The sequence below is a fragment of the Antechinus flavipes genome, chromosome 2, assembly GCF_016432865.1.
Source record: "Antechinus flavipes isolate AdamAnt ecotype Samford, QLD, Australia chromosome 2, AdamAnt_v2, whole genome shotgun sequence".
Classification (NCBI taxonomy): Eukaryota; Metazoa; Chordata; class Mammalia; order Dasyuromorphia; family Dasyuridae; genus Antechinus; species Antechinus flavipes.
The window spans coordinates 188,121,169-188,144,853 of NC_067399.1; the positions used below are offsets into that span (position 1 = coordinate 188,121,169).

At 32.7% G+C, this 23,685-nt stretch overlaps 1 pseudogene; it reads right to left on the bottom strand.

Annotated features, from left to right (window-relative positions):
• Positions 1-22,039: 22,039 nt before the first annotated feature.
• On the bottom strand, positions 22,040-22,945 carry LOC127548569 (cyclic AMP-dependent transcription factor ATF-1-like; annotated as a pseudogene).
• Between the last annotated feature and the right edge of the window lie 740 nt (positions 22,946-23,685).

Genomic DNA, 23,685 nt, shown 5'->3' on the forward strand with positions numbered 1-23,685 from the left:
GTGGATCAAACTATGCTAAGTTTGCAGAATATAAAGAAAGGGGAAAAAAAAAAAACAGTCCCTAGCTTATATCCTAAGGTGCAGATATGTTTAAAAAAAAAAAAAACCAAAAAACAAAACCCAACCAGGTAAATATAGGATAGACACAGAGAAAATGAAGATTTTCTGAGATGGAGATGTCATTAACATTAGAGAAACAGGAGGAGAAGGATCTTTTGGAGCACAACAATTTTGTAAATTGGTGCGGTGTAAAGCATTTTAACTGTGGGAAGAAAAGCCTGTACAAATGCAGAAGGGAGATGGCATATAATGTTTGAAGAGCTGTAAGTAGTCCAATGTAGTTGGACTACAGAGTACACGAAGGATAGTAAAATGGAAAGATAAAAGACTTTCTAGTTGTCATCACTTATAGGCTTCCAGAACTATAGACTAGCTTTCACCACGGGATATGAAAAGATAAAGGCAACTGATGCTGAAGAGGGATGTGTTTCTATCTTCCTTGCTTTTAGTTCTGAGTGTCATTTCACCTGCCCATGAATTTTTATTACCTCAATTGAACAGCAAATAAAAAACAATTATAAGTTGTTCATTGCTGAAGTTCACAAAGACCAGACTCAGTCTTAGAAACTTCTTAATAATTATCTCTTTGGCAAACATCGTCTGCCAAGAATTTGATGAATTTGACTGGTATTTGATGAATACAAGTTCAGAGGATAATTTTTTTTTTTTAAACTTTGCAAAGTAGATAAGATTACATAAAACATTTTTTGAACTCTTATTGTGTGCCAGGCACTATGCTAAGTGCTGGGAATAAAAATATCAACAAAAGGAAAGATACCCCCTTATCTCAGAGAAGCTTCCTTTGTAAAGAAACAAGATAACACATAAAAGGAAACTGGTTTTGAGAGAAATCCAATCCCAGAAAAAGGGCCGACAACTAAGTATTAAATTAAGTTTAAAGGATTGGGTCACACTAAGTCATCTCTTTATGAGATGCTAATTAGTCAGTTGAAAGAATCAGGAAATAGTGATAATAGTGTAGTTTTTAAAAGTCAGTTCACCAAGTCCATGAAATAGAATGGAAGAGGAACCTAGCTCCTCATAGGAGAGTGAAATGTGGAACTAAAGAAATGAAAATGTCACAAGCCAAATAATGATAAGCAAGAAAAAGTATAGACCAGCAATTTTCAAATAAAGGGGCAAAGACATTGAGTGCAGATGCTGAGGTGGATGAAGTATTAGGTATATTCAGATAGACACTATATTGTTGAATTTGTACCCCACCAATCCCTCTTACCTTCATTCCAAAATCTCCAACACTTAAAGACTCCAAGGAAGTAGTTCTGTATATCTTTTCCCACCCTTTCCCCCTTGAGCTCTTTCACAGAGCATTTGAAGCCCATTAGGCAATGAAGATAGGTGGAGGGAGGCAGAGTTTGCCTTTTCTTGATTTTAAATATTTATTTTATTTTTATAAAAAAGTGGTAACCACTGGAATTTGCTACTTGAGTATACTTATTGATAAAACATTTGGGGAGAAAATAACTATAGGTGTCAACTGACCAAGATCAGCTAATATTGACCAATAAAGAGCACCAGAGAAGAAATAAAAATTTATCAAATACTGATGTTTTGCCAGAATTGCTGTCTCTTATTGGGGGTTCATCACTGACAAGAACATAAAGAGAATTACAGGTTTTTTAGAATTTTTTTTTTCTAGTGTAAAGAGTGGGCATTTATAACAGAACAATGAGTCCAGAAAAAGATAAAGGAAAAAAAAGAAGAATTTTAAAAACTTTGATCACCATATCATCCCTTTAACATTGGTAGAATTCTAAATTGTTTTTCAAGGTGTTTGGACAATTTATAGCTCTTCCTATAGTTTATTTGTGTTTCTTCTATTCTATAATCTCTCTCACATCGACTATTTTGTATTTTTGTCATCTTTGTCAATTTGCTGGGTGTAAGGTACAACTTCAAAATGATTTTTTTTGTCTATTTCATTTGTTAGTAATGATTTTATAATTAATAGTTTGAAATTCTTTCAAGACTGATTTGTTCACATCCTTTGGCCACTTATCTGTTGAGCTTTTGGTTACATACTTCAGTCAATATACATTTATTAAGTACCAACTATATGTCAGGCACTGTGCTAAGTGCTGAGGATACAAAGAAAAGAAAAAGATAGTCTCTCCTCTCTATTGAAGAGCTCACAATTTAATAAGGAAAACAACATGCAAATAAGCTACATAGAGGATAAATATTAGCTTTAGTTTCTTCTCTATACTTGATATTAAAGATTTTTTGATAAATAATATTTAGAAGACAAAACAGAGAACATGAATAGTTAATAGAATTCAACCCAACAAATAAAGAGAAAACCATCTGTTTTTTTCCAATGCACTGAAGCAAGATGATTTGATTTGCAAAGTTCAAACTTAAAAATATGTGGGCCCCTCAGGTATTTGCCAGGAGAGAGAGCAATGGAAAATAAATTAATCTTTTAAGGGGACTCACATGCACATAAAAAGGTTAATAGTTTCATGTGTTATCTATCCACACCACAAAATATTTTAAAAAACCTTGTAGAAAGGGTTTTTAGACAAACAACTGTTTGGATTAATCAGTTTTTAGCAAACCAGGAACAAAATTGAATTTACTTAGTCTTATGGATTTCTGCGGACTATATCACTGTATAGACAGTCCATACTGCTCTGTTTGGATACTGTGGTCAGAATGTTTTTCAGTGCTGTCATAGATTCATAAAAATCACAGTATTTTAGAACTAGAAGAAATCTTATAGGCCATGTAATCTAAGCTATAAATATGATTCCTTCTCCAACATTTTTAATAAGCGGTTATTCAGTTTCCAATTGAAGACCATTAATAATTAACAAACCATTACCTGTCAAGGCAATCTATTCTACTTTTGGTTAAGTTTAATCGACAAGAAAAATACCATGTATTAAGCAGGCTCTTTGTAACTTTGCCCCATTGCATGTAATTTTCCCTTTTGGATCTAAAAACAAGAAGTTGAATTCATGTGACTCATTTTCAAATATTTTAACTATTGGAAAACTCCCATGGCGATTGCTTGTAAGTTGGCATTGACTAATTAATGAGCATTCTTGAGTCCAGTCATTTAACCAGTTTTTAATCCACTTGTCTGTGATGTAATCTAGCAATTATTTTTCTCCTTTGCAGAAATATCATGGAAGACATTAAATGTTTTAAAGAAATCTAGGTAAACTATATATATACATATATATACATACACACATATATATATATATATGATATAAGATATGACTATCTTGAAAAATTACACACTCTAGGCTTTTATTGGTCATCCATTTTGTTTCTAGATCTTTAAACAAATATTCCTCTAATGATATGTTCTGGAGCGCTGCCAGGGAAAGAATTCACATTTAAAGACCTATAATTTACAAATTTCCAGTTTTGTAAAGTCATTATGACACTTATTCTTTTGACCTGTGATATTTCTCCTATTCACAAGTCTTTCAAACACTACTGATAGGGTCTCAGTAATGGCACCAACCAATTCCGTCTGTATCTGGTATATAGTTTGTCTGAGACTGATGACTTGAATTCATTAGAAGCTGCTGAGTATCTTTCTCCCCCCATTTTATTTTTAATTTATGGAATTAAAAAAAGCATATTTATAACATAGTACAACAAAAAGATGACTGTACATAAAACTGAAAATCTACTATCACAACTTGTTATTCCTTTCAAATATATAATAAAATAATCATGTAAATTTCTTTTTTCTTTCCTCCCAACTCCTTTCCTCCTTCTTCCTAGACCTTCCCAACTTAGAAATGGCTACTATTAGACACAAATAGGTTTATATGTTAGATTATTCTATATATACTTCTGTTTAACAATTCTTTCTCTGGGTATAAATATTGTCTTTCTTCATATGTCCTTTATAGTTAATTTGGTATTTAATACCATTCACTCAAAGTCATTCTTAAAACAATACTGCTCTTAACTGTGTATAATATTCTCCTGGTTCTTCTCATTTTGTTCCTCATTGTTTAATGAAAGTCTTTCCATGTTTTTTGTAAAATCATTGAGCTCATCATTTTTAATAGCACAGTAGTATTTTATCACAATCATATACTGTAACTTGTATATGTTAACTTTTTCAGCCATTTTTCTCTTATTAGATATTCTGCCATTTCTAGTTATTTTCTACCACAAAGAAAATGTTATAAACATTTTTTCCCTTTTTCTCCTAGTCATCCTTGGAAATGACATATTGCTGTATCAAAGGGTATAGGTAGTTTAATAACTCTTTGGGCATAATTCCATATTTTCTTCAAAATTATTGGATCAATTCACAATTCAACAATGAATTAATGTCCCAATTCTTCAACATACCCTTCAATATTTGACACCTTTTTCTTTATCATTTTAATCAATTTGGAAGGTATAAAATGGTAGCTCAAGATTGTTTTAATTTGTAGTTCTTTAATCAATAGTGATTTAGAACAATTTTTCATATTACTGTAAGTTGTTTTGCTTTCTTTTTTAAAATTGGAAAACTGGCTATTTATATCCTTTGACTGTTGGGAAATGACTCATATTCTTATGGAATTGATAGAATTCATCATGTATTTGAGAGATGAAACCTTTATTTGATAAACTATTTATAAAACCCACCCTCTCCCAATTTTTACTTCTGATCTTGGCTACATTTATTTTATTTGTACATAATGTTTTAATTTAATGTGATCAAAATGATTGATTTTACTCCTAACTTTGCTATCTTTTTAAATTCATAAATTGCTCTCCTATCCATAAGTCTAAGTCATGTTTCATATTTTAAAAATGTTCTTGTAAAATCTCTTTATATCTAAGACATGTATCCATTTTGACCTTATTTTGGTAAATCATGTAAAACATTAGTGTATGACTACTTTTTGCCATACTACTTCTCAGTTTTCCCCAAAATTTTCATCAAATAATGATTTCTTATCACAAAACTTAAATCTTTACACTTGTCAAATGTAAGGTTATTATGTTTATCTACTACTGTAAATTATTTATCTACTCTATTCCTTTGAGCTACCTTTATGTTTTTTATTCAGTGCCAGAAAGTTTTGATAATTATTGCCTTAAAATGTAGTTTCATGTGGTACTGCTAAACTTCTTTCCTTTACATTTTTTATTATTTCCTTTGATATTCTTGACTTTTTGTTCTTTCAAATGAATTTTGTTATTTTATTTTCTATTTCTGTAATGTTCTAGTGCCAAAATGTAGTGTTCTCAGTGGGTTTTCCTGGAGGTCTTTGATAGCAGCCTTCTTTTCAGCAGATTAATCACCACAAGAATAGCCAGGTGTTAAAATCCAAATTCTTTATTATCCCCTTCACTTAGGGCTCAGCAAGTTTTCTGGAGGGCTTTCAGACGGGATTTGGTCTCAGTGGAGAAAATGCAGGAGGACAGGCCAGCTACCATGAAGCTGATGAAGATGGAATGAATCTGAGTCCAAGGGCTTGTGCTTAGCTTCCAGTCTGCTTGTCTTCTCTGGCTCTCTGAATCTGGCTGAGGCTCCCAGTTTATCTGCTCTATACTAAATATAAACCAATCATTATATCATTAGGAAACCATTATTTGTTGTAAGATTAAATCAATTATACTGAACTTAGAGAACTATTAAGCACCATGCTAAACTAGACAACCATTGTCTCATTAATTCTATTGACTTAACATCTTGTAAGAATCCTTGATTCAGAGTTCTGGCCATAACATATTTCAATAAATTTTTTTGGCAATTTAATTGGGATGGCATTGAATATGTAAATTGGTTTTGAAAAAATTGTAATTTTTATTATAATGACCCTGTCTACTGGTAGACAATTGATATTTCTCTAATTACTTAAATCTGATTTTTTTTTTTATATAAAAAGTTTTTTTAAAAATACTTTTGTTTCAAGTGAAATACACTGTATACAAAGTAATAGAAATATTTTGGGGTGACCAATTATAAATAACTTTGTTATTCTCAGTAGTACAATCATCCACAACTACTCTGAAGGACTTCATTATATCCATATAGGATATCCAGGATTGTGTCCGATTGTGTCTGAGTACATATTGAAGCATTGTCTAAAACATTTTATAGTTTCTGGATTAGTTTTGAGTATTGCACTCCCAGTATTTTGTACTGTCTAAAGTTATTTTAAATGGGAATTTTTAAAACTATCTTTGCAATTTTGTTTGTAATGTATAGCAATGCTGATTTAGTGTGTCCTACTATTTTGCTAAAATTATTGTTTCAACTAACTTTTTAATCTTTAAGATTTTTCTAAGAGAAAGTTTTATTGCCTCATTCCATTTTCTGATTCCTTCTCTTTCCTTTTCTTCTCATTGCTATTTCCAGAATTTCAAATACAATATTGAGTAATATTGGTAACAGTAAGCATCCTTATTTCATACCTGATTTTATTAGGAAGACATCTAGTTTGTTCCTATTACAAATAATGTTTGCTGGTTGTTTTAGATAAATGCTTTTATAAATTTAAGGAAAAAAATCTATTTATATCAATACTTTTAAATGTTGAGCACCAAGCCTGAAGTCAGGAGGATCTGAGTTCAAATCTGGCCTCAGACACTTAACACTTCCTAGCTATGTGACCCTGAACAAGTCACTTAACAATTGCCCCAGCCCCCCCCAAAAAAAAACACTTTCAAGTGTTTTTGTTTAAAGTGAGTATTAAAATTTATCAAAAGTTTTTGTGCATTTATTGATATAATCATGTTTTTAGTAACTTTTATTATTGATATAATCAATTATGTCAATGTTTCCTTATGTTAAGACATCCTGCATTCTTGATACAAATTCAACTTGATCATAATATAAAATATTTGCAATATATTGTAATTTTTTAGCTAACCTTTTTTTTTTTTAATTAGAATTTTTGCATTCATATTCATGATTGAAATTAGTTTACAATTTTCTTTTTCTGCTTTTATACTTCCTGGTTTATATGTCAGTATCATCTGTGTTTCATAAAAAGAGTTTGGTGGAATCTCTTCATTATTTCAAAGAATTTACTCAAATATTGGAATTAGTTTATCATTACATGTTTGATAGAATTCACTTGTAAATCCATCTGATCCTGGTGCTTTTCTCTTAATAAGCTCTTTTATAGAATGTTCAATTTTTTTTAGAAATAGGCTTATTTAGATATTCTATTTTTTTCTGATAATCTAGGCAATTTATATATGTTTGTAAATATTTTTTGTTTCACTTAAATTGTTAAACTTATTGATATCTAATTGGATACCATAATTGCTTCAATTTTGTCTTTTTAGTGTACATTTATCATTTTCATTTTTTACTAGTGATTTGTTTTTTTCTTTTTAAAAATCAAGTTAACTTAATTGTTTATCTAATCTATTTGTTTTTTTTCTAATTTAGACTTATACTCTTATAATATGCTTACTTACCTTGAGTTTTAACTACTTATTAATTATTTTTAACCTATCCTTTCCAATTAAATTATTCTTCTTGATATAGAGAATATAAGAAGGGCAGGTAGGTGCTACAAGTGCTGGGCTTGAAGTCAGACTCATCTTGAGTTCCAATCTGACCTCAGATTTTTACTAGCTATGTGACCCTGGACAAATCATTTAATCCTGTTTGCATCAGTTTCCTATCTGTAAAATGAGCTGAAGTAGAAAATGGCAGTATGTTTGCCAAGAAAACCCCAAATTGGATCATGAAAAGTGGGATTTGATTGGAAAAAAATGAACAGCAAAAGAGAATATAGGAGCAAAATAAGAAGTCAGAGAAGGTATAACTACTGAACTCTATTATTATCTTATCAATTCCTAACTTTCTGAGTTTTCCTTGATTTAGTAAAAAAAAAAACAAAACCAAACCTTACTATCATTCTTAGCATTTATGACTAACACTCTGCTCCTTTTGAATTTTATACCTGCCACTGATCTTATAAGAGTGTGGAAATCTTTTGTATTTATCCTCTGTTACCAAACTTTTCTCTCCCCATTGGAAGCAGCTGACCTTTCTATTTAACTCTCATTAACAAGATACTGCTTAGATAACTCCCAGCAGGGGGTCGCTAACCATGACTGCTCTTCTGTACTCCTGAATCTTATTCTACATTTTCATTTGAGATCTTAGCTGAGGATTCCTAAGCTTCAATATTTCTAAGAATAATATGGAAAGTTTTATAATAGTTACTTAGCTTGGATTAGAGAGTTGTCCTTCATTTACTGTTTTGGATCAAATTCTTCTATATTCCAGCAGCTTTACATGTTAGGATTCCCTTTGATCTTGTTGGATCTGTTACTCTTTATTTTTGCTATCAAGTTTTTTTTTTTTTTGTACATATTTTAAGAAGGTTTCATTCGTTTAGCTTTTAGTTTCAAATCCCTTCATTTTCTCTTGTAGACAATCTTGAACTTTATAAGTGTATAAATTACTTGGAAATAATAGAGAGATAAATCTTTTGTAAATTCAGTAGGGAATGAAAAGTTCATTTGGCTTTCCATACTCGCTAGTAGCACGTTCTTATTCCTATCACATAGCTTTCTTTTTGACATTTCACTGTGGATGTCCACCTGGGTTGGTCTATTTGTGATTCCTAGGGAGATGTACCTTTTGTGTTAAATGATCTTTAAGGTCTCCTTTAGCCCATCACATTCTGTGATGAGTAGACTTAAGCCATTTTGCTCAATTTGCTAGTGAGTAATAGATAAGATTATTCACACACACACACACACACACACACACACATATTTACAACACACATATATACTGTATCCATATATACTATTTTTTTTTAGATTACAAATGTACATGCATTTTTTACATATTTCCATGAGTCATATTGGGAGAGAAAAATCAGAACAAAAGGGAAAAATTAAAAGAAAAAAAATACAGAAGAAAAAAAAAGAAAATAATAAGTACTGTTCCACATTCAGTCTCCATAATTCTCTCTCTGGATGAGGATAGCATTTTCCCTCCAAAGTTTATTCAAATTGTCTTAGATCACTGAATTATTGAGAAGAATCAAGTCTTTCATAGTTGATCACAATGTTTTCCTGGTTCTGCTTGCTTCATTCAGCATAAGTTCATGTCTTTCTAGGCTTTCTAAAATTACTCTTTAAAAATTATTTTTATTTTTTTATTGAAGCTTTTTATTTTCAAAACATATGCAAGGATAATTTTTCAACACTGACCCTTGCAAAACTTTGTGTTCTAATTTTTCTGCCCCTCTCTTCCAATCCTTCCCCTAGATGGCAAGTAATTCAATATATATTAAATATGATAAAATAAATGTAAATCCAATATAGGCATACATATTTATATAGTTATCTTTCTGCACAAGAAAAATCAAATCAAAAAGGAAAAAAAAATGAAAAAGAAAATGAAATTCAAACAAACAACAACAACGAGGTAAAAAATCTATGTTGTGATCCACACTCAACTCCCACAGACCTCTCTCCAGGGTGTAAATAGCTCTCATCATCACAAGATTATTGGAAGTGGTCTGAATCATCTCATTGTTGAAAAGAACCATGTCCATTAGAATTGATCATTGTATAATCTTTTTTGCCATGTATAATGATCTCCTGGTTCTGCTCATTTCATTTAGCATCAGTTCATGTAAGTTTCTCCAGGCCTCTCTGAAACCATCCAGTTGATTGTTTCTTATATTAATGTTATGGAATATTATTGTTGTATATCATAATTTATTCAGCCATTCTCCAACTGATGGGCATCCATCCACTCAGTTTCTAGTTTCTTGTCACTAACAAAAGAGCTGCCACAAACATTTTTGCAAATGTAGGTCACTTTCCCTCCTTTAAGGTCTTTTTGGGATATAAGCCTAGTAGAAACACTGCTGCATCAAAGGTTGGAACTATGCTCAAAGGGTTAGAAACTGTTCACAAATAGCTCTCCAGAAAGGCTGGATCAGTTCACAATTCCACCCGCAATGTATCAGTGACCCTGTTTTCCCATATTCCCTCCAACATTTGTCACTATCTTTTCCTGTAATCCTAGCCAATCTGAGAGATGTCTAGTGGTATCTTAGAGTTGTCTTAATTTGCATTTCTCTGATCAATAGTGATTTGGAGCACCTTTTCATGTGACTAGAAATAGTTTCAATTTCTTCATCTGAAAATTGTCTGTTCATATTCTTTGACCATTTATCAACTGGGGAATGGTTTGTATTCTTATAAATCTGAGTCAATTCTCTATATATTTTAGAAATGAGGCCTTTATCAAAACCCTTGAATGTAAAAACATTTTCCCAATTTATTGCTTCCCTTCTAATCTTGTCTGCATTAGTTGTATTTGTATGAATTTTTTTTTAACTTAATATAATCACAATTATCTATTTAGTGTTCAATAATGACCTCCAGTTCTTCTTTGGTGACAAATTCCTTCCTTCCCCACAGATCTGAGAAGTAAACTATTTTATGTTCTTCTAATCTGCTTATAATATCATTCTTCATGTTTAAATTGTGAACTCATTTTGACCTTATTATGGCTTGTAGTGTTAGGTGTGGGTCAATGCCTAGTTTCTGGCATACTAGTTCCCAGTTTTGCCAGCAATTTTTGTCAAATAGTGAGTTCTTATCCCAAAAGCTGGAGTCCTTGGGTTCATCAAAAACTAGATTAGATTCACAGGACAAAATAGTCAATGACTTTGATAATCTGTTCTATTGATCAACTACTCTATTTCTTAGCCAGTAACAAATGGTTTTAGGTCTGGCTCAGCTAAGCCACTTTCATTGGCATTTTTCTTATCAATTTCCTTGAAATTCTTGATCTTTTATTCTTCCAGATGAACTTCATTATTATTTTTCCTATATTTGTGAAATAATTTCTTGGGAGTTTGGTATGGCACTAAATAAGTAGATTAATTTAGGTAGTATTGTCATTTTTATTATATTCATTCAGCCTACCCTGAGAACTTGATATTTTTCCAATTGATTAGATTTGAATTTATTTGTTTGGAAAGTATTTTGTAGTTGTGTTAATACTGTTCCTGACTTTGCCTTGGAAAATAGACTCCCAAATATTTTATATTATCAACAGTTATTTTCAATGGAATTCTTTTTTGTATCTTTTGTTGCTGGGCTTTGTTGGTAATATATAAAAATGCTAACGATTTATGTGGATTTTTTTGTATCCTTCAACTTTGGCAAAGTTGTGAATTGTTTCTAGTAGAGAATCCTAGAGAACTAACTGAAAAACTAAGTATACCATCTTATCTGCAATGAGTGGTATTTTGGTTTCCTCACTACTTACTCTAATTCCTTTAATCTCTTTTCTTCTGTTATTGCCAAAGCTAACATTTCTAATACAATGTTAAATAGTAATGGTGATAATGGGCAACCTTGTTTTACCCCTGATCTTATTGGGAATGGTTCTAGCTTGTCTCCATTACTTATGAAGCTTGATATGATGGTTTTAAATAAATGATATTGATTACTTTAAGGAAAACTCCATTTATTCTTATGTTTAATAGGAATGGATGTTGGATTTTATCGAATGCTTTTTCTCCATCTATTAAGATAATCATGTTTTTATTAGTTTGGTTACTGATAGAGTCAATTATGTTGATAGTTTTTTTGTTTTTGTTTTTGTTTTTTAATATTGAACCGGCCTGCATTCCTGGTATAAATCCTACTTGGTTATTGTATATTATCCAAGAAATGACTTTCTGTAATCTCAATATTCCTTAGGGAAGCTGGTCTAAAATTTTCTTTTGCTGTTTTCACCCTATCTGGTTTAGATTTCAGGACCATATCAGTGTTATAAAAGCAATTTTGTAGGACTCCTTTCCCTATTTTTTCCCAATAGTTTGCATAGTATTGGAATGAATTATTCTTGAAATGTTTGGTAGAATTCACATGTAAATCCATCTAGTCCTAGAGATTTTTACTTAAGGAGTTGATGAATAGCCTTTTCTACTTCTTTTTCTACAATGATACTATTTAAATAATTTATTTCCTCCTCTGTTAATCTGGGAAATCTATATTTTTGTAGGAATTCCTCCATTTCACTTAGATTATCAAATTTATTTGACATATAGTTGAGCAAAGTAGCTCCTAATTATTGTTCTAATTTCTTCTTCATTGGTGGAAAGTTCTGCCTTTTCATCTTTGAGTCTAGAAAAATGAAAGAAGAAAATCAAATTGTTAATCAAATTAACTAAAGGTTTATCTATTTTTTTTCATAAAACCAAGTCTTAGTTTTATTTATTAAATCAATAGTTTTCTTACTTTCAATTGTATTAATCTTCCTTTTTATTTTCAGAATTTCAAGCTTCATATTTAATTAGGGGGGTTTATTCTAGCTTCTTTAGTTGCTAGCCCAATTCATTGATCTTCTCTTTCTCTATTTTATGCAAGTAAGCATCTGGAGATATAAAATTTCCTCTAATAACCTATCTGGCTGCATCCCACAAACTTTAGTATGTTGTCTCATTATTGTCATTCTCTTGGATGAAATTATTGATTGTATCTAAGATTTGTTGTTTTACTCATTCATTCTTTAGGATTATATTATTTGTTTCCAATTAGTTTTTGGTCTGTTTTGCCTTGGCTTTTTATTGCATCATGATCTGAAAAAATGAATTTACTCTTTCTGTTTTCTGCCTTTGATTTTGAGGTTTTTATGCCCTAATATATGGTCAATTTTTGTATAGGTTCCATGAATTGCTGAGAAAAAAATATACTCCTTTCTGCCTCCATTCAATTTTCTCCAAAGATCTATCACATCTAACTTTTAAAAAAAATTCTATTTACCAACTTAACCTCTTTCTTATTTATTTTGTGGTTCAATTTATTTAGTTCTGAGAGAGCAAGATTGAGATTTCACACTATTATATTTTGTTGTTTGTTTCTTCTTGCAGCTCTCTTAACTTCTCCTCTAGAAATTCGGATGCTATACCATTTGGCTCATATATGTTTAGTGTTGATATTACTTCATTATCTATGGTACCCTTTAGCAAGATATAGTTTCCTTCCTTATCTCTTTTAATTAGTTCTATTTTTGCTTTTGCTTGATCTGAGATCACTATCCTTGCTTTTTTTTTTTTTTTTACTTTACCTGAATTCTGCTCCAGCCTTTTTATCTTTATTCTAAATGTCTCAATCTGCTTTAAATGTATTTCTTGTAAACAACATATTATAGGATTCTGGTTTTTAATCTAGTCTGCTATCTGCTTCTTTTTTATGGGAGAGTTCATCCCATTCACATTCACAGTTAAAAACACTACTGTGTATTTCTCAACATCTTTTTTACTCCAAGTCATGCTTTTCTCTTTCCTTTCATACTTTCCCTCCTCTTTAGTATTTTGCTTCTGATCATCACCTCCCTCAAACAATCTTCCTCTTTTACAGCCTTTCCTCCTTTCTTATAGCTTTCCCCTACTACATCTGTTTTTCCTCCTATTAGCCTCCCCCTTTCTTTTCCCCTTTTCCCTCCCACATCCTTATATTTGATTCCACAGAGAAACTTGTCTCACCATATGTCTAATATTCTTTCTTTGAGCCATATCTGATGAGAATAAGATTCATACCAATGTTCATCCCCCTCCTTTCTTTCCCTCAAATATAATAGGTCTTCTTTGCCTCTTCATAAGATGTACTTTCCCTTATTTTATCTTTTTTTCCAATGCAATCCCCTTTCTATCTCTAGTTTCTTTTTTATATTGTTGCATAAAATAAAAAAACCCTGCACTTCCTAAGTATTCCCATAACAGAGATATAATTCTGAAAAGTTATTTCCTTTTTACCTTTTCATGCTTCTCTTGAATTCCGTATTATGGAGATCAAATTTTTTTGTTTAGCTCTAGTCTTTTCATCAGAAATAAATGAAATTCACCTTTATCATTGACTATCCATCTTCTTTCCTGAAAGATAATGCTCACTTTAGCTGGATAGTTGATTCTTGGCTGTATTCCAAGTTAAAAAAGATTTTTTAATTTGTCATTTTTTAATAGAACAATAATATTCCATTATTCTCTTATACCATAACTTATTTAGGCATTTTCCAGTTGATGGACATCCAGTCTTTTTTCCAATTCTTTGCTATTACTAAAAGAGTTGCTGCAGACATTTTTGCACATGTTCCTCTTCTATGATGTCTTTGGGATACAGACCCAGCAGTGTCCCTGCTGAATCAAAGGGTATTCATAGTTTTATATCCTTTGAGTAAAGTTCCAAATTGTTCTCCAGAATGATTGGATCAGTTCAGAAATCTACCAACAATGCATTAGTGTTCCAGTTTTCCCACACCCCCTGCAACATTTGTCATTATTTTTTCTTGTTATCTTAACCAATTTGAGAGGTATGAGAGTTGACTTAATTTGAATGTCTCTAATCAATAGTGATTTAGACCATTTTTTCCATATGAATATGTGACTTCAATTTCTTCATCTGAAAAATGTTCGTATTCTTTGACCATTTATCAATTGTGGAATGACTTGCATTCTTATAAATTTAACTCTGGTCTCTATGTATTTTAAAAATGAGGCCTTTATCAGCAGCACTGATTGTAATGTTTCTTCCTAGCTTTCTACTTTTCTTCTAATCTTGGCTGTACTAGTTTTGTTTGTGTAATTTTTTAAAATTAAATGTAATAAAAATGATCCATTTTGCATTTTACAATGTTCTACTTTTTGTTTGGTCATGAATACTTCTCTTTTTCAAATGTGTGATAGACAACCTATTCCTTGCTCTCCTTATTTGCTTATCATATTACCCATTATGCTTAAATCATGAACCCATTTTGACCTTATTTTGATATGGCTATGTGAGATGTAGGTCCGTACTGAGTTTCTGACTACTATTTTCAAGTGTTCTCAGCAATTTTTGTTAAAGAATGAGTTTTATTCTAGAAATTGGAGTGTTTGGGTTTATAAAATAGTAGGTTAATATAGTCATTGATGATTGTGTCTTATGTATCTAACCTTTTCTATTGATCCACCACTCTATTTCTTAGGCAGTACATGATTTTAATGACAACAACTTTATAATAGAGTTTATATCTGGTATTGCAAGATCACTCTTTCTTAGTCTATAACATAATGAGCTTCCCTTATAATTGCTCTAGGTGCAGTTAATACCAATAAACAAATTAAATTTATTTTTAGTGAATGCATTTCATTTTTATTTGGAAGGATCTCATGGGACCTTTAAGAAATAAATAGTAAGTTATGGAGACAAATTGTATTTTTTTGAACAAGAATATGCTGGAAGGAACTGGAACAAGCTTTATAATTTCTAGTTCTCAAGTGAAGTCAAGTCAATATGCATTTATTAAGGACCTATTATACTTTTAGCATTGAACTAGAGATGCAAACAAATACAAAAATAATCCAAAACAAAAAAGCCCCCCTTTTCAGTGAACTCACAGTTCACATGTAAACAATTTAAACAATTATGTACAAATAAGATACAGACAGGATAAATTGAAGATAATTTTAGAGGGAAGACTCTAACATTTAAGGTATTAAGAAACACTTCTTGAAGGTGATATTTACCTTTTAGCTTTCTCTGCTTTAGATTCCAGATAGAGATCACAAGGCATGGGAGACAATGACAATATATTGGAAGATGGAGTGCCATGTTCAAGGAGCATAGAATAGCAGTAGAAAGGAAATGTAGAAAGACTGAAAAGGTAGGAGAATTAGCTTTTGACACGGAAAGCCAAATAGTAGGCATTTGACTGATTAGGATGGTGACCAGATAGACTTTTACTGTTTGTTTGAACATCAACTTAAGAGCTGGATTGGAGAGGCGAGAATGAAGATGAACTAGAAAGTTTACTGCATTTGTCCAGACACGGAGTGATGCAAGCCCGTGTAAGGGTGCAGCAAGCAGAAAAGAGAATGGGGCACATGCAAAAAGATATGTGAAGGTAAGATTGACATTACTTTGCAACTGATTGGATGGAATAGCAGTGAGTGAGAATGAGGAGTCTGGATAATATCTAATTTTGAATTTAAGTGACTGAAAGGATAATGGTAGCCTTAATAAGGATAGGAAAGTTAAGAAGAGGAGAGGATTTTGAAGTAAAGAGTGAATTAAGTTTGACATATTGAGTTTAAGATATTCATGGGACATAAAGTTTCATATGTCCATAGGTAATGTGATAAGTAAAAAATGGAAGTCAGAAAAGATTGGATAAATACGTTTGAAAAACATTTGTATATAGAGAGAAATCGATTACCAGTTTTAATCAGAATTGGGTTGCATAATACATTCCCAAACACATGATTTTAAGTTGAAAACTCTGTAGTTGGAAGATTAAAATTAAAAAAAATTAAATTTAAATTACTCCCACATATTTTTTAGCTAATGTTCAGAAATATTGTACAAATGCTTAGATGTTAATTGCTGTCTATACAGCAGAGTAGGAATGTTCTCTTTAGAACAAAGAGAATAATTATCTACAAGTCTATTAAGAATAAGTTGAGTGTAACTGTAAGAACAGAATAAAATTACAAATGTTGTTTTTGTAAAAAATTAAGTGGCAATTATTTCCAATCACATACATGGATTTTAGTATGGTGATAATCTAACAAATTGATATAATGAGAAATGTGTTTTTAAATTTTGAAGTAATTAGCATTATTTATATAGAATACAGGAGTGGGTTGGCAACAATTCATCCAGTTCATTGGAGTCACTAGTTAAATTTTCAGTGTATTTACACTTGAAAATTGGCAAGTTAATTAGGTTTGAGTTTTTACTTTGTTGATTGTTTGGAGTCTAACTGAAGAAAGCCATGAAAATATGTTAATAGTGCTGTTTAAACTTGAAGGTGTATCATATATACATTTATTTTTGAAGAGTCAATTAGAAACATTACCAATGCATAACGGGTAAAATGAGGGGGTTAAATTAGAGTGGCAAATGATAGAGCTGGAAAGGACTTTAGAGATCATCTAGTTTAACACTGAATTTCCATCTCTACTTCCCCAAGTTGTCATATAGGGAGACAGAATGCCAGACAGATGAATTTTGCTTTGAAGTTTGCTCAGAGCTACACAGCTATTGAAAGGAAAAGCTGGGTACTGAACTTGTCTTACTTCAAAGCTGTTTCTGTTATACCATATTGCCTCTTTTCAAATCCCTTATAATTCTAAACACTGAGATTTAAAAATCTACTTTATAAAACTAGAGATGAGTCTATTACTTTTGTGTCATAACTCTTCCCACATTTAGATCTTATATTTTCAACAATGTACAGGACACTCCTATCTCTTGATAAAGACACAACTTCATAGGGGTAGGAGGGAGTGATATCTGGGAGATGCAACACATTTCAGCTTCAAATAAACTTGAGGATGCTGTCCTTATTGGGGGAAAATAACATATGCAAAATGTGTGTGATTAAATATAAAATGTATCCAAATAATGGAATCTCATGATCTCAGGAGAATTAAAATTGCTGGAGACCCAAAGGACAATGAAAAATATTAACTGACTGTTTTCTATCCAAAGGTGATGTTTGACCAGTAATATTCAATATAATTCAAGCTTTCAAAATCCTGTGTAAGGTGCTGGGGAGATGTAGTAGAGACAGATATATACAGGAGAGGAAGATATCGTAGTCATGTAGCAAAAGCAAAGAATAGGAACAAGCATTTATTAAGTGAATACTATATTTCAGGAACTATGCTAAGCATGTTACAAATTTCTTATTAGTTGTTCACAACAAACCTGTGGTGTAGGTTCTATTATTATTCCCATTTTATAGTTGAGGAGACTGAGGCAGACAAAGTTAAGTGACTTGCCTAAAGTCCCCCACCTAGTTAAATGCCACTAAATGTCTAGTAAGGGCACATTTGAACTCAGGATTTCCCGACTCTAAGCTTAGAGCTCTATCTACTGTACTATCTAGCTGCTTCACAGACACTTTTCTGATGTTCATAAAATATAAAAAGAACTATAGGAAGGTCTCTAACACAGTGAGGATTTCTGGAGAAATATGAACAAGAATTAGACAAGATGAGAAAACATATAGGGGTTTTGCCCTGAACTAGATGAGGAAGAATCCATATTAATGAAATCATTGCTTTGGGAAATATTGAAACACTTACTCAAAGGTCCAGCAAGGCATTCTGTATGAAAGTTTGCTTTATTCTGGTAGGATTTGGGATGGGGGAAGGAGGTAGGGCATGAACTGACATCTTGATAAATCTTCCTTATTGAGTTTATACCCTTAGTCATTGGTGTGGCCATTTGATAGGCTCATAAATGAGAAAAACGTCCCTTTAATTGAATTGCCCTTTGTTCTGATTCTTGGGCAGCCTCTGTGATAAATCCAGAAAATGTTCTCTAGCTTGGAATCACCCTAGGAGTTAAAGCCCTTATTGTTCCATGCTGCATTATGCAAACGGGGTTACTCAGTTTCATTAAATGCTTCACATTTCTAAACATATCTCTGAATGCAAAGTGCTGACTGAATGGTTTTAGACCTGGATATCTTTAATCCATTTTTCCTCTACTTCTTGCCACATGATGAGGTTTTGTAGGCCATTTTACTCTTTGCTCTTGTTCATATTGATTTTGAAGTAGATATGCCAGTTATTGCTGAGGTTGGAAACCTTTTGTTTAATAATTCTGGCAGCTGTCAGAATACTGTTTGATCAGATGCTGATGGACAATAAATCGAGTTCTAATCTCTATCAAATGTGATTTTTGCTTCAGAAATGTGTCATGAAGCATATTATTGATTTTTGTTTGCTTCTTAATCATTAACCTCCCCAATTCCCTAAACAATCTACTATTTAATAGGGAAAATCTGATTACGGGATCACCTTTGGTACTCTGAACAAAGATGAAGAGGAAAAAACTTGTATAGAATGGCAAGAACGTACAGCCAGAGTGTTTGGGTTTAGGACTCATTCAACCATAGGACTATATATTTAGGGTTGGAAGGAATTTTAGTGGCCATCTTAGTCAAACATCTCCATTTTTATGGTTTAGGAAACTGAAGCTTATGTAGGAAGCAAACATCAAAGGTTGAGACTTGAACCTGTTTTTTTGACTCAAGAGTTAATGCTCTTTCCACTATACTGTACTGCTCCCAATTACTAACTATATAACATTAAATTAAGGCAAATTAGCTATTATTCCTTGAACTTGAAACCCCATTTCCTGGTTCTGTGCCAGGCTATCCACCTTTGCTTGGGGTATAATCCCTCCTCATTTATGTCTTTCAGAAGCCTTGTCATTTTTCAAGGTACAATCTAGGTGCTACTTTCTCTATGAAACCTCTTGTTTCTCCCAGTTGTTAGTAATCTCTTTTTCCTCATTTATCTTATATCATCCTTATTGTGTTTATACTATATCCTCTGGGCCTCCTCTTCATTTTCTCCACTCTCTACCTTAGCCCCATTTCAGAGAATAAGCTCCATTAGTGAAGGAAGTGTATCATTTTTGTCTGTATCTTAGAATGCAGCACTGGGACTTACACATAGAAAGTGTGTAAATTGAATCCTATTGTGCTCTAAGGTCTCTTTCAGGTCTATGATTCTCTTCTGTGATTCTATGTTCAGGAAATAGTAAATAGACCAATTTGGCTTAAAGGAAAATTCCTCTAGAGGATATAAAAACAGTGGAAAAAATTATCACTTTACAAACTTCTTCAAAGTGAAGACAGGTGATAGTTTTTCTATTCCTTACTCCCTCATACACTTACATGCACACATGCAGGGGCTCATGCATTCACAATCACACATACCCTACAAATTGTGAAGTGGCGACTCTCTCTGAAGGTCCATTTAGTTTTAAGAAGAGTTCAGGCCAGACCTGCCTAGAAACAGGAGGGTAAAAATCTTCAGTGTTTTTCTTCTGTGAAAGTCAAGATGTCATCATTTTATTTGTGCCAGTAGAGACCAGCCAGAGAGAACAGGTCATCCAGTCTATTCCTCATCCTCCCAGATGACTCACTATTGGATCTATCCTGTCACTGCATGCCATCATTGAGGTGCATTTAATATTTTGAAGTCCCTAGAGAGGAAGAGAATACTGACACTTATCAGCATTTCCCCTACTTTTTTCCCTGAGCCTGAGCCACTACAGCCAATGTCAATATCTATGACAGTGGAGACTCTGACATTGGCACTGGCACGCCCCATTACACTGGGATGCACTGGCTCTTCATTCAGGCTCTGGCTCTCTGTGTGTGCTCTGGAGCAAATAAATCCCAAAGACTCAATTTCTTTCCTGAGACTGTGGAGATAATATTGTTCATGCTTCATGGGAAAGAGAATGAATAGTTGATGTGAATTACTTTAAAAGAAGATGAAAGATTTTATATAAATAGAAATCAATGGTTATGTATGTTTCTTCTTCTTTCTCTTTCTGTGTCTCTTTATCTCTCCCTTCCTCCTTCTCTTTTTGTCTCTGAAGCTATCTCTCTCTCTCATTCCTCTCCATTTGCTCCTCCTTTTCCTTTTTCTTCTCCCTTTCTCTCTTCTTTCTCTCCTTCCCTATATGAAGAGGAAGCAGTATGGCACAGTGGATAAAAGGCTGGCCTCAGAATCAGAAAAATTTGGGAGAGTCTTGCCACTGATATTATTTGACTTCGCAATCCAGATCAAGTCTCTTCATCTTAATTTTCCATCCCCAACTCTCTAAGATTATTAAATTGCAGAAAAAATGATGGCTATTATTGGTAGTTCTTCCTAAAACAATTATATCACAGATCCAGTTTGAAAAAATGAGCAAATCTTATTTTTAATATAATATTGGTTAAAAAAAAGAGACTGAGGGAAGGAGGTAGAGATATTTCTATCTTATCTATCTATCTATCTATCTATCTATCTATCTATCCATCTATCCATCTATCCATCCATCCATCTATCTATACATTCATCTATCTATCCATCCACCCATCCATCCTGTCTGTCTATCTATTCTGTCTATTGTTATATTTGGACTCATAGACTCTGGTTAAGACAAATATCTGGGTTCAGGAGAACCAAAAAATCAGTACTAGGGAAAATGATATTAACATAAGCTTCACTGTTATGTAATCCAGCAAGCAGGCAAATCAAACATATATACAAGTCTGTGATTAATTATGAATAGACAGAGGTTTGTCCCCACATGCAAGAAACTTACCCAAGCCTGAGTGTAGAGAAACATATTAGGGAGGCAACACAATCAAAGTTGGTGTTCAGGTGGTAAGATTATCTACTCTGAAAATGGATTAAAATGAGAACTAATTAGTGCCAGTTGTAGAAGGGAATATTCTTAATTGGACCCAGCTGTTATGGAAAAATTCTCATATTCCCATTTCAGTAGCAAGCTTCAGTGAATCTCAAGTAGGTTAGTTTCTTTATCAGGACCACAAACTGGTAGGGGAGTTTCATCTTAGCTAAGGCAACAGAAGTAGAATGATTCTAGACCTTTGCAATAAGTCAAGAGTTGATCTCATCAAAAAAGTTTCAAGTCTTGCTTATTTGACACAGAACTAATAGTGGGGGAAAATACAACTTTTTGTTTTTTATATATATATTTTTGAGAAAGTACACATAATTTATACATTTTACAAAGCATTAGATTTTCTTGTAAATTTACAATTTAGAATAGTGACTGAAATAATATTTATACAAACAGAAAAGGGCACATTTCAGAACTTAGAAAGTAATGAAAATCTATAACAAATAGAATGTTGGTTAAAAATCACACATAAAACTTCCATTAATGAATTGTCTCAATTGCAAAACTCTGTTGATAACTACTACCTGGGAAATTGTCGAAATCCACGTTCTGGTACAACTGTTAATATTAATTGCAATAGAGGTTCCAGTTGTGCAAAAAGCTTGCTTGAAGTCCTCTTATGTTCAGTAAATACTATCATCAGCATCTTATAAATAAAATTTTTAGTCTGTATGCTACAACTCCCAGTTTTTAAAGTTTCATTTTTAATCTTTTAGTTTTTAAAATTCCATTTAAAAATCAATAAAATTTTTAGGTAAGTTTATAAAATTTGTTTATCTTAAACATTTTTATGGGAGTCAATATCTTTTAAAATTTTTTATTCTTCTATTAAAGTTTTATTTTGATTTTTCAAGACTGCAACTCGATTTTCCAGGCAGTTAACATATTCTTTTTTTCTTTCTACGGCATTCTCGAGCAGTTTCTTTATTTTTCATCAATCTTATTTCTCTTTTCATCTGTGGATCATCTGTTTTGGTTTGAGATGTTAGAGTGACTGGAAATGTCATCACTACTATCTGGGGAAGATTAGTATTTACTGGTGTGGCACGAATCTGATAAGTCTGCATATCTCCTGATGCAGCCTGTACAACCACTTGGTTGCTAGGGACAAATATCTGCTGTCCATCAGATATTTGTGCATGTTGAAGAATTGTTGTTTCTTGTTGATTAATGCTTGCATTTGTCATTGTTAATGCCTGTAACTCCTGTAATTGGACTGATCAGCTGTAATGTTCCATTTGGGGCAATAGCAATGTATTGTCCAGTACTGGTCTGGTAGATAGGAGTTGGGACAGACATAGATGTGACTGTTGAAACTCCAGGGTTTTCTCCGTCCCTTTTCCTATCTCTGGTGTCTTCTGAGGAAAGATCATTCAAGATTTTCTTATGCCAGAATCCCCTGACTTTCTGTGAAGATGAATCTGTCTCACTATCTGACCAGGATGATACCTGCAATATCTGTACTTGCAGGGTGGGGGAGAGGGGGTGTGGATTACTGAAGATGAATAAGCAGTCTGGATGACCCCCTGACTCTGCACTTGTTCTCCACAAAGATGTACAAGTGTCGCTGATGCAGCTCCTCTTGGTGACATCTGTTGAGCAATGTGAGCGATATGAGCACCCTGCACTGTTGTACCTGGTTGTGCTGCTGTCTCTGAACTGTACTTTTGTGGGAATCCTCCATAATCAACTTAATAATCACTGGCAAGTCAGTTAACTTCTCCGAGCTTCAGTTTCCACCTTTCCATGACAACTGCTATGAGATTCTCAGCAAGTATAGATATAAGGTGAATGGAACATATTTGCTCAGCAGTCCCACAAAGGGTCTTTAATGGCTATTTGGGTTTTCTCTGTGTTCCTTTGTGTAGTCTGCATTATCTGAGGCCATTCCTTACGTCCTATGTATATATTTTTATGGGCATTAGGATCACAGCCCAAGGACTTCATATTAAAGTCCTATTTTTATAGTATAACATCAAATTATAACCAAACAATATCATCAAACAATGTAAAGATCATATATGTTATATATACACGTACACACACATATGTATGTGTGTGTGTATGTATATGTAATATGCACTTTTTTCTAATAGATGTTGCAAATCATTATTTCCAGAAGAATTTAGAGCAGAGGAGAAAATTTTCTTCTTTTCCTATGCTGTCTTTCCCCAGCCCCAGTCCTAATCTCCTAAGTCATTCAACAGTCTCTTTAAATAATCGGGTACCAGCAGCAGCACAGCTGTCAAAGAGCCTGCAGACAATTGTGACATTCTATAGAAGGATGAAGATAGATTGATGTAGTTACAGTAATGGGAATAGAACTGGATTTGGCGTCAGGACACATGAATTCAGTTCCTTTTGTTGATGTTGTTCAGTCATTCTCTGGGTCATATACACTGAGCTACCTAGTTGCCACCTTCT